Source organism: Durio zibethinus, chromosome 12 (genome assembly GCF_047325235.1).
Source record: "Durio zibethinus cultivar Kanyao isolate XHJ-2024 chromosome 12, ASM4732523v1, whole genome shotgun sequence".
Taxonomy (NCBI): Eukaryota; Viridiplantae; Streptophyta; class Magnoliopsida; order Malvales; family Malvaceae; genus Durio; species Durio zibethinus.
In genome coordinates this window covers 11,360,538-11,380,101 of record NC_143173.1, presented here as the reverse complement: position 1 = coordinate 11,380,101, position 19,564 = coordinate 11,360,538, and the positions used below count along the sequence as shown (strand labels likewise).

The following is a 19,564-nucleotide window of genomic DNA, read 5'->3' as shown; positions in this document are numbered from 1 at the left end:
GTTATAGTATTTGATTATCTCTAAGGTCTGACTAGTCTTTGGTGAGTGGCACAATCACTTAACCAGATTAAAAGCTAACTTAGGCATAGTGGACAATAGTTTTTCACCTAAGGTTGTACAGTTGCAAGGTTTAAGACTGAATGCCATAACACATACACATGCTTCGACCACCATCAGACTTATTAGCCTTTTATCTTGACACATGCTAACCCTTATGTAAGCAGTTCTCTCAAACACCATTAGCACATGAGTATCTTTGGCTTGGGCCATATATCATAGCACCACAATCAGGTAGTATGTAGATTTAGGCACATCTTCATATTTCTGTCAAGCTAATGCCATTTTATGGCTTGTAAATTCATATAATAGTCATTTTAAGCCTTCATGTAAAGTTTCATGACAAAATGACTTATTTTTTATTTTTCATGATTTTTAAAATTTTTTACAATTTAAGATTTTTTAAAATTCTTTTAGGAGTTTTGGCCCCAAATTTGGTATACATGATCATTGTATTTTTATTGACATTGATAAAAAAATTCAGTTAAAAAGTCAAAGTGTAAAAGATTATGTCGTCATTTGAAAAAAAAGTTCACATTTCAGATACTTGAATGGTTACTGGCTATAAACCTATAAAAGTTCTTATACCCTTTAAGAGGTGTGAGTTGTTGAGGTTTCTTTGGAGGATAGGGGACCAATATAAGGGCCAATAACCAACACCCATTACACATCACGTGCACATAACCCTTCGACTTCCAACTCTCAATCACTGAAACCCTTAATGCCATCGGTCAAGTTCTCCAACGGTGGTACCTTAGGTAAAAAATTACAACACTAGCACATATACAAGCCCAGCATGTGCATCGTGGCTCAAAATCAAACTTTGGCCATGACTTTAATCATTAACGACATATGTTGACGTATGGTATGGCACATGCCTTGACCATTAACAGCACATGCTGAAGCATGGTATAGGCACTTGTCTCGACCACTATCGGCATAAGTAGACCATTGGTATAGACACTTGGCTTGACTATTATCAAAATATACTAAGCCTTGATGTGGGTATGGCTTAATTAGCATTGGCATAACTGGACTTAGTGTGAGTACATCCCTCGATTAGCATCAATAGAAGATGACTTTTGGTGTAGGCAGTTACCTCGAATACTATTGGCATATATTGGCTTTTATTACAAGCAATTATCTCTAACACCATTAACATATACTGGACCTTGGTGTCGGCATATGTTGACCCTTGGTGTGGGATACGCCTATTTAAAAAATGTGTTCTCATTTCAAACACTTTAATGTCTATTGCTAGCATATATATATATAATCTCTCATGCTCTTTAAAAGGTACTTATCTAAACCTTCTCTCTCACACATATGAAGAGTAAGTAAGCATGATGAGCCTATCATTACGTATATCCATGATAATATCTCTAGAGCAAAATCTAGGTTGTGTATGCTTTTTGTTTGTATTATTCGATGACTAGTTACTTTGGTAACCTGTAAGCACTTACAGCCTCGATCGATTGGCATGCATATAAAAAAAGGCTTGACTGTGTCGAGCTCAAGCTCATGCCTATGATTGATACTATCTTAGACCTTAAACTAAGTCTTTGAATCGAGCAATGGCTTCTTAAGGTGGTGCAAGCAAAAGCTATGGTCATAGGTTAGATTTGGCTAAGTCTTTTAAGTATTTGACAGTCTTATGGTCTTTTTTTATCGATTATAAAAATGCTTTAGCCTAGTTGAGCCCATGCATATAGTTGATGCTACCCAAGACCTCAAGAATAAATTTTTAAATTAGGCAACGTCCCTCTAGGATGGTGACAGCAAAGTTTACATGTGCGATCCCAACCAGACCAAACATTGATGTGTCATGCCATTATTTTTTGTTGGATGGCAAGAGCAGTCTCATGGCCCTTGCTTCTATTTTTCCAACGTCAAGTGATTGTGGCTTGGCTTTGTATGTCTTTTTTTTTGCTTACTTATCTAGTAATTGATAGGATGAATTATAGACAGGTATGCTTGGATGTTGCCACTTATATTTAATGGACATATGAGTGGTGCTAAGAACTAAAAAAAAAAAAATGATTATTGATATCGAAGTATCAACACATCTTATAACTTGGGTTGAGACTAAAGATGATTTATCTAAACATAAAATGGACCTATCATTAGTCTAAATCCACTAAACAAATATAAAAATAAGGTAGGCTAGAATATAAAGGTTGTGTTCACACTAGCTGAAAAATGAGAGCATGAAGATGGATGAGATTATGGTTAGATTCATGGATGAACCTAAACACCAATATTAAACATATTATCAATGTGTAAGGTTATAATTTACAAGAATAAATAAGCAACTAATTGTGTTCGCATTATAGATTAGTGTGTTCACATACAAATCCTATGATTTTAGGTATTATTTTAGTAAGACAAGATTGAAGGCAATCCTAACAATTTAGTAATCTAAAAAGAAAGGCAATCTTTGAAGCTCTCATACTTAGAGGGATTTTCTTAGCCTATTTATTTTCTGTTATTCTTTGTAGAAAGCATAGTAGAGTTTTATTTTATCTTTACGCAATCTTTAGATTGTTTTCAAGTTCTATATCTATCAGGTAGATTTCTTAAAGTAGTAAACTTTTATAGTTCTATATCTTTAATTAAAATTTTTAGTGTTTCTGTATCCTTAAGTCTCTAGTCTTGATGGTGAATTTTTTATTCTTTTCATCTAATAACAATATTTTATCATTATTCAAATTTTTGTGAGTTGTTTTCTTTATGAGTATTTCTATTTGCAATTAATCTCCAACATCTCAACCATCAATTTTTAGCATCAATGGTTTACAAGTGAAAAAGCCTAGCCTATTTATAGGCATATGGTTGGCTAAGAAGGTAATTGAGATTATTAAGTCCTTTTCCAATTTAAATTCTGATAGATAAGTTTATTTTGATCTTTAAAGGAGTTAGCCAAACAAGGGACTCTTGCATTATAAAGTGTCTTGGTCAAATGAGAGTTAATGATTGGTCTTTCATGCTAATGTATCTTGCCATGTCCTCATTATCTTGAATTTAAATAGAGTTTCTTTAGTAAAGCAAAATTTTAAGTTTAATCTTCTTTAGTTGCATATATTGAATTCAAACTCTTTTGGACTAAAACTCTTTGTTGCATCATAACTCTATCTTATCCTTCTTTGAGGTGTTCTTATTGGAGCAAAACTCTTTTAAAATAATAAAAAAAAAGAATCAGTCTTTTATTAAATCTTTTTTTTTGGCCAAAAATATTGAGGAGCCTTATCTAAGTATACTTCTTTATTTACCAATTGTATGTAGAAATCCTCTTAAATATAAGATAGTTAAATAGATAGAGTTATAGTGCAAATAAAATTTGGCTTAATCTTCTTCTTACTCGGTTGAACATAGGCTTATCCAACTTTTGCATGGAATTCGCATGAAGTTCATGTTCCATAGCTTAAAACCTAAATATAAAAAAAACAAATACATTAAATACACTAAATTCTATCAAATTTTAAAATTTTTGGATTAAAAAGAACTTGTAAAATACTATATATTTTACTGTTATCAAATACCCAACAAGTAAGATCGACTAATACTCTTTCAAATCGTTGTCATTTTACAAAATGCAAACAAAAAACCTTATAATAATTACTCTTATCAAAACCTCTTTATACAAATCAAACCCATATATTAAAGATACAATCTTTGAAACCTATTTATATAAAAACCATCATCAAATTAAAAATCTAAAACTGGAAACCCATAAGAAAGCGCGATTTTTTTTAAAAGACTTGTTTTAGTTTTGAGTTTCCTTTTTCTATTTGTGAGAGCTTCTTGAGTTAGACTTTCAACACTTACAAGTTCAATTCTATCATTTAAGTGACATTACTCAATGTTCTTAAATCTTGGATTCTCTAGTCTCTAGTGGGTAAAAGATAAGGAGATTTTTCCTTTTCATTTCTATCTTTACTTATTTTCTCTTTTTTTTTCTCTTGATTTGTGATTTCTTTTTGTATTTCATTTTTGTAATTATGATAGTTAATTAGTGTATTATTGGTTAGGTTATTTTGACTTTTAATTTAAGTGTAAGTGAAAGGTGATGACATATATTTTAATGAGATTGATTTTTTAAATTTTGGAAATAAAAAAAATAAAGAAGATTGGTTTCTTTATTCTAAAAGGCAAAACCAAAAAAAAAAAAAAGAAGAGCAAAGAAAAAAATTACACGTTACAAGTTAAGACAAAATATAGTTAACAAAATTAGGAATAAAAGCTAAGGAAATTATGAAAGATAAATAGTACTTTCATTTTAACCTCAATCATATAATATATTTATGAAATTTATTTAAAAAAATTAATAAATTCTTATAAACATAAGTCATTTGCTTAGTATGTTAATTTTTATTAAAATAATAAAATTTTATTATTTTATTTAGATAAAATTTTAAATTTTTATTATATTTAAATAAATTTTTAATCTTTGATTTATATTAAAATTTTAAATTTTAATTTATAAAAAAATTCTTAATCATTAATTTATATTTAAATAAACTCTTAACATAAATTAATATTTTATTTAAAATAAAATTTATTTGAATACAATAAAAAATAAAAAATTATTAAAAAACATTAAAAGCATAAGAAATAGTTTATGCGAATTTTTTAGTATTTTATTTTATTTTTAAATATTTACTAGTTGTAATTCTGGTTAAAAGTAAAAATGTAAGATAAAAAGAAAAAAAAAAGGAAAAATTGTGAGTGTGGGGCGAGCAAATTAGAAACCCACAGGGACAGGACTCAGTTGAAAGTGGTTAGATCTAGAATTTTGGGGGAGATTGGAAATTTGAATTGAGATCCTAAATTTGTTGGTCACTGCTGCAAGTGAATAGTAAAGGAGTCGTTTTACTATTTTACAATTAGATCAAATCAGGGAGAAATGCTGCTGTTAAAGGCATTTTGAACAACCAATGAGAATATTGTGAAGATAGTGGTGCATCCAATGCATCCATGGTTGGTAATGGCCAATGCCTCTGATCACATCTCTGTATGGAATTGAGAGCATTGCTAGGTTATTTAGGTCAACTAGAGACATCTTGTTAGTGCCAAATTTGAAAAGCTTGCTGAGGGCGAATCTAGACGCAATCTATTTCTATTTTGAATTTTCATCTTTCAATTTTAAGTTTAATTTGGTTTGATTTGACAAAAATTTGACTTCATAATGTCTAAAGGGAAACCTACAAAGGTCATCGACGAATGGAGTTAATTGATAAGGAATAGTGCATTTTTAGCCATTTCTTTCCTTTTTTTCAAATAAAAATTTTAAATGTGAATCCGAAATGTCGACTTTTCTCTTTTGATGAATTGTTAAAAGTGTTAAGCATGTGAGCTTTTTCGATGATGACATGCTGTTTTGACAACTTTGGCGTACCCATTTTGCCACTACAGAAGCTTTTTTTACTACAATTTTTGAAAGTAAAAATTATAGTAATAATTTCCATAAACATCTCCTTTAATGATGAGAAGTTTTATGATTTAATGGAAGAGTTAAAATATTTTCTTTTTGAAAAAATAGTTATGACTTTAGGCTTTAACTATGAAATGATGTGTGAAAGGTAGAAATGACCTTATAAAATTGAAAGCTTTAAAAGTTGTGCTAAAAATGAATTGGGGATTGGTAGTATAAAAGCTTCATGTTAATGTTACAAGAAATTTGTGTTTTATAAAATATTAAAAATTTATATATTTTTGTTGATATAAAAATATAAAAAGTATTTATTAATTTTATTAAATTTATTTATAATTTTTATTAAAATTTTAAATTATATTATTTTTATATTTTTTATTTGTATAATTTTTATACAATATTATCATCTCATGTTTAAAATTATTATATCTAGTTATTTAGACATAGATCCAAGATTACAGATAATTATACCGACTTTGAATTGAAAGTTAATAGGACAGATCCATGAGCCTTGGGCTGCACCACCACAAAATTGAAATCTGTAACCTATAATAATCCTATTGCTATTATATATTAATTAATGGTACAATATGAAAGCTTAGGCATGTAATTATTTATTTATTGGAATTATTATTTATAATTATAGTGTCAATGCTTGTAATGTCTTAACTAATTGAAATCAGCTCTCGATTGGGACTAGAGGTGTAAAATGATACATCAGTACTCGCAAGCTACTCGAGTTCGATTTGAATAAAACTCGAATTCGATTCGATTATTATCGAATCGAGCTCGAACTCGAGCTCGAGTAGTTCGATTTATCGATCGAGCTGAGTTTGAGTATTCTTATACTCAGCTCGAGTAGCTCACGAGCCTAATCGAGCTTTTATATTTAAAATTTTTTATTATTTTAATTAATAAAATATATCAAATTCGAATTCGAGCACAAATAATCAAGCTCTTGTCGAATATAAGAATTAAGCTTATTTTAACATATTAATTAAACTCAATCAAGTGAATTTGAATAGTTTAATTTTAATCATGAATCGAACTTGAATTAAAATAATAAAACTCAATTAAATTTGAATTAAATATCGAACCTCGAATTAAAAATAAAATTTAAATTTTTTACCATATTGATTCGACTCAATTACCCGTTTCCAATTCCCAATATTCCGGCTTGACAAGTCACACTTTATAACTTTTTCTCTATCATAACTCTGAAAAACCACATCGTTTAAATCAAACCATTAATTCGGCACCGTTTTGGACAAGTCTCCGATTTACGCTCCTTTCCTCACGCTCACACCAACAAAAACTCTGAACTCAAAATTCAAAGGAAAAAAAAATCACTCAAAGCTAAGCACCCGAATCCGAAAGCCCCAACCGTACAAAATGGGCAAGGATCTGGGCGACGAGCAAGTCTCATCAATGAAGGAGGCTTTCACTCTCTTCGACCACGACGGCGACGGAAAGATGGATCCATCGGAGCTAGCGATCCTAATGAGGTCTTTCGGAGGAAATCCGACCCAAGCCCAACTCAAAGCTATAGTCGCCGAAGAGAAGCTAACTTCGCTGTTTGACTTCCCTCGGTTTTTGGATCTCATGGCCAAGCACATGAAACCTGAGCCGTTCGATAGGCAGCTACGCGATGCGTTCAAGGTGCTGGATAAGGATTCGACCGGGTTTGTCTCCGTGGCGGATCTGAGACATATTGACTAGCACTGGGGAGAAGCTGGAGCCGTCTGAGTTCGATGAGTGGATCAGGGAAGTGGATGTCGGGTCAGATGGGAAGATCCGTTACGAGGAATTTATTGCCAGGATGGTTGCTAGGTAAGAAAAAGGTCATTGCTTGTTTTGTTTGTTCTTTGTTTTTGAAGAAAGTTTTTTCTTTTTCTTTTCTGAGGTAAATTAGGGTTTGTTTGGATTTGATGTGGTGGAGGATGATGTTATGTTTGTTTCACGGAATTGTTGGAAGTAATGCTAACTCTCTTTCTTAGAGACTTTGATTAATGTGTAGTTATGTAATTTATGTTAATATTCTTGTGCTTAGTTTGATTTTGCATTAGAAATTTGCGCGTTCATGTTTTTGATGAATTTGTTCCAACAATTTCTTGTTTGGTCCTTTGAATTCTTTATGCAAGGTTGTGTTTTTAAAATGCCTCTAAAATTTCATGATTAACTTCTATGTAGGGAATCTTTGTTACATTTTTATTTTCAAATTTCAGTTATCAAGATAGATCCAAGTTAGGACCCAATTGTTTTGTTTTCATAATTTTTGGAAACCCGCAGGGACAGGACTCAGCTGGGAGTGGTTGGATCTGGAATTCTGGGGGAGATTGGAAATTTGAATTGAGATCCTAGATTTGTTGATCGTGCCTGCAAGTGAATAATAGAGGAGTTGATTTACTGTTTTACAATTAGATCAGATCGGGGAGAAATGCTGCGGCTGAGGGCATTTTGAGCGACCAATGAGAAGATTGTGAAGATAGCGGTGCATCTGACACATCCATGGTTGGTAACTGCTGATGCCTCTGATCACGTCTCCGTATGGAATTGGGAGCATCACCAGGTCGTTTAGGTCAACTAGAGATGTCTTGTTGGTGCCAAATTGGAGAAGCTTGCTGAGGGCGAATCTGGTTCACAATCTATTTCTATTTGGAATTTTCATCTTTCTTTTTTGGGTTTGATTTGGTTTGATTTGACAAAAATTTGACTTCACAGTGCCCAAAGGGAAACCTACAGAGGCCATCTGTGGAGGGAGGTAATTAATAAGGAGTAGTGCATTTTTAGCCCTCTTTTTCCTTTCTTCAAATCGAAAATTTAAATGTGAATCTGAAATGTCGACCTTTCTCTTTTGATGAATTGTTAAAAGTGTTAAGCAGGTGAGCCTTTTTAATGATGACGTGCTGTTTTGGCAACTTTGGCGTAACCGTTCTGCGGCTGTGGAGGCTCTTTCAGCTGTCAATCAACTTATTTCTGCTTTTGCCTTTCCGGCTCCATTAACAAAAGGACGGCATTTTCTTGTCATCTGCTGTGAAAATAAAGCCATCTTTTTGGACTTGGTCACCATGCGTGGCCGTGATGTACCCGAACAAGAGCTTGACAAGAAGTCGCTTCTCTGGTCAGTGATCTTTCACTTTGCTCACTTTTGAAATATCAGTTTCATCACCATATTTTATGCACTCATATATTTATTATTGTGTAAAAGAAAATGCACTCCTTTATGTCATATCATTTGCTGAGCCCAAATTCCACAATTGAAGCTTCCTATTCCATGTTGTCTGCTGGCTTTAACTGCCAATGCTTTTCATCTTTTCATATCCTTGGATGACCTGCATAGCATTTTGATTTCATTTGTGTGCCTCCCCAGTTTTGAGTTTTGCTGCTGCCGCTACCTTTCTCTAACTTCTGATTACTTTTTCTTATCATTGAAAACAATAATCTTGTAGCAGGCATGAGGTGACCTTGTTGATTTGCCTTCTTCAATTAAAGCTCCTCATAACCCATCAGGCAAGGTGCCTTTTATTAAGTGCATGCCTTTTGTGTGTAGAAAGGCAAGGGGCACATAAAAGGCCTGCTGCACCCTTTTGGTCCTTATGGTTTTTAATCTCTTTTATTAGCTATGTTTATAGTGGCTAGAAAAGGTCAGTATCAATCCTGGGGGAATATAGTCCACTCACAATCTTTCATTGAAATTGTAAGTCAAGGAAACATCAAGCTACTATGTGATGACTACTTTTTATTATTTATGATAATTATGGATCTTTGGAACTAATCAATTTAATGAGCAAATTTTTAATATTTATTAACAAACTCACGAATTTTAAGATAATTGCATATGGTACATAGATTTTTTTCTGTTTTATATATATTTTGGGTGCTTTTTACAAATTAGTGTTGCAGATTTAGGCAGTTACTATTTTTCTCTTTAGGAGAGTAGGATCCAAGTTAGATATTTGTAAACTTAATGAATTATACACCACTCGATAATTTTACTTTTAGGGAATTGGCTAGTGGATTTAATAGTCTAATCATGGTCATTACATGTGCCAATTTTTAAGACAAACTGGTGTTCGTTATAGTTTCATTTTAAATATTGCTTTTAACTGTGTGTATTTAAGGGTTGAAACTGTTTTGATTTTATAAAATAGTTAGAGATCCTCAACCAGTTTGAAACTTGACATATATTATTTGCATGATAAGATATTGAATCCAATGGTTGGTTTAATCAATTATGAATTGTGGAAAAAAAATCAAGTTATAACAATTGGAAATTAACAAAAACAAAAGCTTGCCATGGCCACATATTTGGTCTTCTTTGAATGATGTATTTATCATTTATAACCTACTTAAAACACAAAACTTCAGTTAATAAACCAGGAAAGTTAAGTCATCATCATACTGTATTTCTAGGTCTCCTTCACTTCCATTTCCATCGGATTGATAATCTTCCTCTCTATCTTCGCAAATTTGATAATTTTCTACATTGTCGCCTTTAGTATCTTTCTGAAGTTATATTGGGACACCCAAGTGGTAGAACTGGAAACTCTAACTTGAACATTTTGGGTTTGAATTTTGGGATGGGAGGGGCTACCTCCCAATTGTAGCTCAAAATCATTTGTGCCATAAAAAACAAATGAAGCCTCTAATCATGATTTTAATTTTATCTATTATTCCTTCTTTGACACCAAGTCCCAACAATGCTTGTTGCTATACCATATTCAAGCATCATTGCAAAACACCAATTGTTCTTTTACAAAATCTTTCTAATTAAACCATTCATGACTTTGAGGGTGAAATACAAAAATCCCCCCTCCAAATTAATAAAAGTACACTTACCCCCCCTATATTTTAAAATGACCTTTTAACCCCCTTTTTTTAAAGCTGTTAGTTAATCTGTTAAACCAACCAAACCCCACTTCTGTTTTGGCTAGGCAGACCTTTATGGAAAAAATTGGCCCTTTCTTAATGTTTTTTTTCTTCTTGCCTAACAGTAGGCATTGCTTTTTTTCTCCTTTTCTGGTTTCTGGATTGTTGAGTCTTTCATCCTCATCCACATCCTCACCTCCCTCCCTCTGAGCCGCCAATGCCCCTAGATGCTCATTCTTCACCTCGGCTTCTCCAATCTTGTTCACCTTGTCTCTGCACATCTAAGGTAACAACCTGCTACTTTTTGAAGATTCTTAAAAAGCAAATCTGTAGCTGTCATTACTACTTTTTGAATTAACCAAAGCCCTTTATTCTTCTTGTTATTTTTTTAATCAATAAAATTTCAACATTATAGCACTTTATTTTTGTTGAGTGTGAATTTTCTTTATAGTTCTTGTTAGACGCTGCTTTATTGTTTGAAATACTTTTGGTTTCAATTTTGATGCTAATAATGCATTTGGGTTGTTTTATCAAGCTTCAAGTATTGGTATGATCTTTTTGTTGATTGGCTTTGTGAGGGGTTTTAGTTGGATTTTTTTTTTTTTTGAAAATCCTTAGTTGCAAATGATATGAAATGGAGTGAAAGTAAGGAAACTCCACACAATTTTTCGTATGGGTCTCGAAAAAGTGAGTTAAGTTTGACAAAATTTTGTAGTATTTAGATAATTTTTTTATTGTGTTCAAGTCTCAAGAGAGTTGGGGAAGCTTTTAGAACATGGGAGGATTTTTTTTTTTGTTTTGATGATTTGTCAGTCTAATGTGCCAATGGATTCCAAACAACAAATGCTTGTCTAATAGTCTTGAAAGTCAAGGGGGTAAAGTCATTTTGAAACAAAACGGGGGGTTAGTGTACTTTCATTGAAACAAGAGGGGGGTCTTTTTGTGTTTCACCCATTACTTGGACTGTTTGTTTCAACATTTTGTTGATCATATCAATTTGTAAGCTGTTAACTGTGCCTATATAAGCTATATCATTTCATTTGTTTTGTTCTAGTTTGTTCCTCCATTTTGCATGCATCTGCATGTGTTTACTAAAGCATAGCAATTTCCTTTTAATTGAATCAACTCACCTGCTGAAACACATGGTTCGGTTACTTTCACCCCAAGAAGCACTAATGTCTGGCCGTTGTTATTTCTGAGGCAAGCTGTGATACTAGTTCCACCATTTAGCCATGTATAAGAAGCATCTGAGATAAGACGAATGCTAGAAATATTTAACTGTCTAACATTTAGTATGTATTGTTGAAACAAATTTGATCATGATTGAATTATCTATACTACTTTGGACCTTTTTTTTCCTTGATCTAATGGTGTTATTAGGGTTCTTTCAATGATGACATGGAAGGTTTGGTGTTTGCTTTTTGGTCACATTCTCTACGTAATCTGGTGCTTATCCCTTTTAGTTTATTTTCTAGTAGATTTTATTATGACATCATTTTTTGTTTTTAAATTCATTCTATTTTGGCAGCTTGGTAGAAGATACACCGGGGGTCATAAAGGATCAATTTCTTGTTTGATGACTTTCATGGCCTCTTCTGGTGAGGTAGGTCGTAGTTTTCAAAGCAAAATCATACAACTATATGTGTCTTTTGCTAATTCTTATTGTTAAAGAATAACAAATTTGCCCAACCATGAGCAATGCATGTGAGTTAATTATAAGTTTATCATGATGTTAACATTTTTGATCATAAGGTTAATGTAATTCCCATCCTTGATTTGCATATTCATTTTTCAATAAATTTCAATGCAAGACAGCCCAAAAAGAAAATAAAAAGAATGATGATTTATGAATGAATAAATACATAGCTGATGAAATAATTTGTTCTGTTTTTTGCATGCATTTGATAAATTCGGGTGCCACACTAGTGTCGACGTGACATGATATTGGTATAAGTATGAAATTTATGTTTAAGGTGGGACTAGAAATTCATGCTTGACGTCTTTATGTAAGGTTATTTAAAAACCAGAGCTGAGATCATATGTGGAGATTGATGGAGACCAATGAGTCAATTTCTGTTGTTATGCCATTGTTGTTGATGAGAGCTAGGCCTTTTAGCTTTTATCAACTAGTAGATTGGCTTCTAAAATTCTAAAGATATGGGTTAGTAGGGAAGGAGGGGGAGAATTCGTCTATCTGGCTATAGTTATGACTGGAAAAAAAAGAGGAAATTTATGGATTTTTTAGTTTTTATCAAGTCATAGCTTTGCTTTAAAAATCCCAAAGACATAGGTTATGGGGGAAGAAGGGGGAGAATTTTGTCTATGGCTGCGGTTACGACTTTAGGGCATTTTTATATGCCAAGCGAATTACAACTTTTCTTTTAGTTCCAGTTTGGGCTTGAAAAAGGAGCTTATCTTGGAGCCTTAAGTTTTTGTTTATTGACATTGTGTTTAAGGCAGCGTAATGTCTTACTTTGTACCTAAAAGCAAAATGGTTTTGTCTTGCACCTTTTTTTTTTACCTTGGGTTCTTTCCTAGTTGATGATTATATGAGTTTGATGTTATAAAACAAATGTATTTAATTATTTTTTTGGTGGAATAAACCTGTTAAAATTAATTAATAATTGTTAAAAAGTGAATTTGGTAGATAAATATATATGAAAAGAAGTTTTTTGATTAGGTAAAAACTGAAAGGGATTATTTATATTAGGCATTATATTTATAATTTTTTCATGACATCCATTTATTTTGTATGATATTTTGTACTCTTTTTAGTTATTCCAAGAGTCCAAAACTTTGGACAAAAGGTGAGCTAGGCATTTGTGTCTAATACCCTCGTTTGAGTCCAGGTAACTTAGATTCTTATGATGGTAGAATAGAGAAAACCCTTTTACTCATGAATTTGATGGAAGACATTTTGAATGAAGAATTTTTAATTGTAAGTTTCTATTCAAAGATTTAGGACTTAAAGGGGGGAGAGGGTAAAGGGACAAAGTTAAGCTGTATAGTCACATAGATGACTCGAGAGATGAAGGGAGAGGTAGAGGGAGAGGGAGATATGGGATTGGACTAGAAGAATGGGTATTTTCATATGTATAAGGAGAGAGAGAGAGAGAGAGAGAGAGAGAGAGAGAGAGAGAGAGAGAGAGAGAGAGGGAGAGAGGATGAGAGATGGGATGGGGGTAAGTGAATTAGAGGCAAGTGTGTTTCCATTTGTATAGGCCCATTGAAGAAATCTTAACAATAAAACTACTTTTGTTCTATATTTTTCTTATTAAAATGTTAGAATTGCATGAAAATATATAGGTTAAAGATTGAATATTATCAGCCTTGAAACCTAAGATTTTTATGCATTAAAACAACTAATCAAAGGTGTAATTTACTCTCTACACATAATAAGAAAATATCTAATGGCTTGGTGTAATTACCCAAATCACTTCTTATTCTAAAGATAAGAGATTTAACTAAAATAGATAAAGTCAACTAATCAAGTAATAATGAAGATTAGATTTTCACACTCTCCCTCAAGCTAGGTGGTAGATGTCAACTGTGTCCAGCTTGTACTTTAGATTCTCGAAGTTGTTTCGAGAGAGGGCCTTAGTATGTCTGCAATTTTGGAGGCATGTGGGAGTATAAACTAATCTAACAATTCCTTCCTCTATCTTCTCTTTGATGAAGTGAGGATCAATCTCTACATGTTTAGTCCTATCATGATGAATAGGATTCTTTGCTATACTTATGGCAGCTTTGTTGTTGCAAAATATCTTCATGGATTCTTCTACAAAGACCTTTAACTCCCCTAGCAATCTTTTTAGCCAAATTCCCTCACATATGCCATGAGACATAGCTCTAAACTCAGCTTTCATGCTACTTCTAGGCACCATAGATTGCTTCTTGCTTTGCCAAGTAACCAAATTTCCCCACACATAGGTACAATAACCAGTAGTTGATCTTCGATCAATAACGGATCCAGCCCCAATCAGCATCAGAGTATATTTCAACATTTTGATGTGATGTCTTCTTAAAAAATAACCTTTTGCTAGGACTTTTCTTTAGGTACTGTAAGATTCGATACATAGCTCTTAAATGTTCCTCAGTTGGGTTATTCATGAATCTGTTTACCATGCTAACTGAAAAATCGATATCTGGTCTTGTATGAGACAGGTAGATGAGTTTCCCAATAAGTCTTTGATATCTACCCTTATCTGTTGGTTGACTTCCTTCTTCCATTCCTACTTTATTCATCGTGTCCATAGGGGTATCAACAGGTTTGCATCCAAGCATTCCAGTTTCCTTTAATAAGTCTAAGACATACTTACGTTGTGAAATAAATATGCCTCCATGCCAAGAAAATATTTGAGGTGTCCCAAATCTTTGCTTTCAAATTCTTTGGCTAGGAGGTTCTTTAGGTTGCTAATTTCTTCCACAGTCTCCAGTAAGAATTATGTCATCCACATAGACAATAAGAATGGCTATTTTTCCTTCAGGTGAATGTTTGACAAACATGGAGTGATCGGTCTGACACTGTGAAAAACCATACTTTACTACTTTTATTAGTCTATCAAATCATGCACGTGGGGATTGTTTGAGATCATATAAAGACTTTTGAAGCTTACATACCTCGCTAGAATTGTCTTGGTTTTTGAATCTTGGAGGGATTTCCATGTAAGAAATGCATTTTTGACATCTAGTTGGTGAAGTGGTCAATCTAGATTTGCTGCCAATTATAATAATACCCGAATTGAATTAAGTTTAGCAACCGGAGCAAATGTCTCCTCATATTCAACACCATAAGATTGAGTAAATCCTTTTGCAACAAGGCGAGCTTTGAATTTGTTAATACTTCCACCTACATTATGCTTTGGGTAGTTTTGAAATCTCCCATGTTTTGTTCTTTTCTAAGGCCTTGATTTCTTCCAAAACAACCATCTTCTATTTTGGTTGATGAGTGCTTCATGAATATTATTGGGAATTTGCATATTGTTTAGTGTGGTAACAAAAGCTCGATAATTGGGTGATAAACCTTCATAAGAAACCAAATTGCATATTGGGTGTTGAGTACATGATCTCACATGTTTCCTTAGAGCAATCGATTGATCAAGATCATCAAAAGTTTCAATTGAATCAGATTCAGTAAGAGTTTTACCAGTGTTGGTTTCAAGTATTTTTGGAATCAATTCAAATTCTTGGTTTTGCTTTGAAGGTGTACATTCTCTTATATCCTTCAGAGTTTTTTGTCTTCTTGAATAGAGAATCAATTCTTTGTTTGTTTTCCCTTGTGTGGACTTTGGGCTTGGAGGATCTAGTTTGATGTTTTGGACGTGAAAGGGAGTTTGAGAAGTTTTTGGTGGTTCGGTAATAGGATCTTCCCAAAGCTGGTATTTCTTTGTGATTAAATTCTCCCCTTGAATGACAGTTTTGGGAAAGTAAGGTTGATTTTAAAAAAAGGTAACATTCATGGAATGGTAGAATTTCTTTGTTATTGGTGAGTAACACTTGTATCCTTTTTTATTCGAGGAGCATCAAAGAAATATGCATTTGATGAATTTGGGATCTAATTTGCTTTGGTTTTGTTGGCTGGTAAGAACAAATGCAGTGCATCCAAACACTTTAATGGGAATAGACAAGATGATTCGAAGGTGAGGATAGGAGTTGAGAAGGGATTGGCAAGGGCTTTGAAATTTCAGGATTTGAGAAGGCATTCTATTTATAAGATGTGCAACAGTAAGAATAGCTTCACCCCAAAAATGCTTAGGTACATGGGTAGCCATTGTAAGGGATCTTGCAACTTCCAACAAATGTCAATTCTTTCTTTTAGCAATGCCATTATGTTGAGAAGTGTCGATACATGAGCTTTGATGAATTATACCATGCTTCATTAGATTTGATCCAAGAATTGAATCGTAGTATTCTCTCCCATTGTCGGTTATTAACACTTGGATTTTGGTTTTGAATTGAGTTTGGATCATGTTGTTGAAGTTTTGGAATAGCTGGCCCACTTCTGATTTTTTCTTCATAAGGAATACCTAAGTAACCTTAGTGTGATCATCAATAAATGTGACAAACCATCTGAAGCCAGTAATGTTATTTAATTTGGAAGGACCCTAAATGTCACTTTGTATTATTGAAAAAGGATGGATGGTTTGTTAGGCTGTTTAGGATATGTGGTACGACTATGTTTGGATAGTTGGCATACTTCACACTGAAAATTGTTAGAATTTTGATTGAATAATGAGGGAAACAACTTTTTGAGGTACAAAAAATTTGGATGACCTAACCGATAGTGCCACAACATGATAGTACTATCTTTATTATTACCTTTTTGTGCTATAGAACCTATTCAAATAGGAGTGGTAATGTTCTGTAGTGGTTGAGAAATGCTAGCTTTGAGGTTAGAGGTAACCTTTAACATTGGGCTCTCCTTTTCGCTGGCCATGTTGGACTCCTAGTGAAAATTTTCAAAGGTTCAGATTATGCTCTAATATCAAAAGAAATCTCTAAAATAAAACTATTTTATTCTTCTATATTTTTCTTATTACAATGCTAGAATTGCATAAAAATATATAGGTTAATGCTGAATATTCTCAACCTTAAAACCTAAGATTTTTATGCACTAAAATAGCTAATCAAATGAGTAATTTACTCTCTACACATAATAGGAAAATATCTGATGGATTTGATGTAATTACCCAAATCACTTCTTATCTTTAAAATAAGAGACTTTGCTAAAATAGATAAAGTTAACTAATCAAGTAATAATGAAGATTAGATTTTCACATAATTATATGGCACATATATTTAAAGTTACTTTTTCTTACACTGCTTCTATTTCTTTAAATCAAGTACATGGACTTAAGGACTATCATTTCTTTTGTTCTATTTCCTTCTTTGCTATTCATTGATTTCTCAATAGTCTTACCTTTTTCATAGGGTATCTTTACAAAGGCTTCTTTCAATGTTGTGTCAAAAATTACATTATCCTTTCCCATCTTTTTCTGGGATAAGGTTGCAACTTGAAAGAGAAAGAGAGATGGGGAAGGAGGTAAATGAATAATGGCAATTGTATTTCATGTGTATAGGATTTTAATTATAGGGCACACCATTTAAGTCACTTTTTCTTTCATTACTTTTGCATATATGTATGGCACATATGTACATAATGACAAATCCTTTCCTTTTCTTCTCTTTACTTCTCTTCCATTTGTCCATCTCACAATGTTAGCACCTTTTTCCTAGGGTACGATAGAAAAGGCTTCTTCTTGTGTTATGTCAAAATTTATTTTCATCCTTACCCATCTTCACTCTCTCTTTTCTTTGTCTTGGGAAAAACATTACAACTTTCTTACCATAAATAAATGTATGATACATTTGTAGCATCCTTATAGACATACGTTATCTAGATGTAGTTTTAGGTTCATCTAGGGGAAAAATTTTCTGTGCTATGTCAAAATTGATACGTATCCTTGCCCCCATCTTCACTTTCTCTCTTTTTTTCTTTTTCTTGGGAAAAACATTACAACTTTCTTACTATAAATAAAATACATGATACATTTGTAACATCCTTACAAACATATATTATCTAGATGTAGTTTTAGGTTCCATTTAAGGGTATAATTGACCTTAGCTAAGTTGATATTCTGCTAGGCTTAAGCTCAGCTAGATTAAAAAACTTGAGGCTTAAGCTTGAACTTTATTTCCTTGTGCTTGAGCTAGGCTCAAAAAAATCCAGCTACTCAAGCTTGACTCAATTAGGCTCAATTATCACTAATTTATATGAGGTGCTTGACTCTACTCGAGCTTGAGTTCGAAATAAAAGCTCAAATATAACTTTAAAATATATAAATAAATATTATATTATATTATATTATATTTTTATATGTGTATGTAATATTAAAAATATAACAAATTCAAAATTTTGATTAGGCTCATGAGCCACTTGAGTCAAGTATTACAAATCTCATGCTCGATTTGACTCGTTACTCTAGTAGCTTGAACTTCAGCTTTGCTTCCTTGTGAACGAGTTAAATTCGAGTATTCATCTAGTCGAATCCGACTAGCTTTCAAGTAGCGTGAGTTGTTTGCTTCCCTAGTTCCATCGAAGAGGGATCTAATTTAGAATCATAGATGGTAAGTCCTAAAAAATTTTAAACTTTTTATATACTCTTTCCATCTCAAATTGAATGTCTACCTTTTCTCTTTGGTTTGTCTCAAAATAAAGTCCAGTTTCCTAAAAAATGGAAACCATTTTTCCAATGCTACCCTTCATTACTAACTTTAAGTGGACCTCTATAACTTTGATTACTCTTGAAGGGTAAAAGTTGTAAGTAGGGGACAAAATATTTCATTTGTAAAACTTTGTACCATTGGGAAAGTGGACATTCAATTTGAGATGGAGTATTAGGTGATGAATAATTTTTATTTGAAATCTGCAATTATAGCCTATCAAATTGCTTTATGTTGTATATTAATCATAAGAATCATTGAATTATGGTATGTTTTATTGGCAATTATCACAACTGAGAAACAACTAACTTTATTAATCATAAGAATCATTGAATTATGTGCAGGTATCTTGCAATTGTCTGGCTTGATATTCCTTATTTCTGAATCTACAAGGTTAGCGATTAGTCCATTGTTGATTCAGAAAGTGCAAGGCTTCTAGCTGGGGATACATGAACAATGGACCAATCGCTAACCTTATAGATTCAGAAATAAAGAATATCAGGCCAGACAATTGCAAGATACCTGCACATAAGTTCTTCAGTAAGAAAGACGCCCACTATAAAAGTAGAATGGTAAAATTGCTCAGTATGAGAGTTAACGGACAGAGCATATTCCAGCTGAAATATCTCTCTCCAAGCTATGGATTCAAATTGCTGTAGTGGTCTCGTTTTCAGTCTACTGCTGCTTCTGCTAATGTCCAAGTTCGCATTTTGCTGGATGATGGAACTTCAAACATATTAATGAGGTCCATAGGTAGCCTAAGTGAACCGGTATTTTAATCTCCTTGCTTAGTGTATACTGTTACTTCATTTCAGTAGAATTGGACTCATTCTTAAAGCATTGGTTCTTCAAATATGAGGTGAGATGGTTTCTTAGTGTCAAGTTATTTGTAACAATCTTTTCCACAAATTATGTTGTCTTTCAACAAATGGTTTTGTTTTCTTTTCACGAGGGGAGAAATTCTAGATCATGTTAGGCATGTTT

General features: G+C 32.8%; 2 pseudogenes; both read left to right on the top strand.

Moving 5' to 3' along the window:
• The first annotated feature begins 6,720 nt into the window (after positions 1-6,720).
• On the top strand, positions 6,721-7,322 carry LOC111296048 (putative calcium-binding protein CML13 pseudogene; annotated as a pseudogene).
• The window catches only part of LOC111297517 (uncharacterized), a 35,172-nt pseudogene continuing 22,785 nt past the window's right edge, over positions 7,178-19,564 (top strand).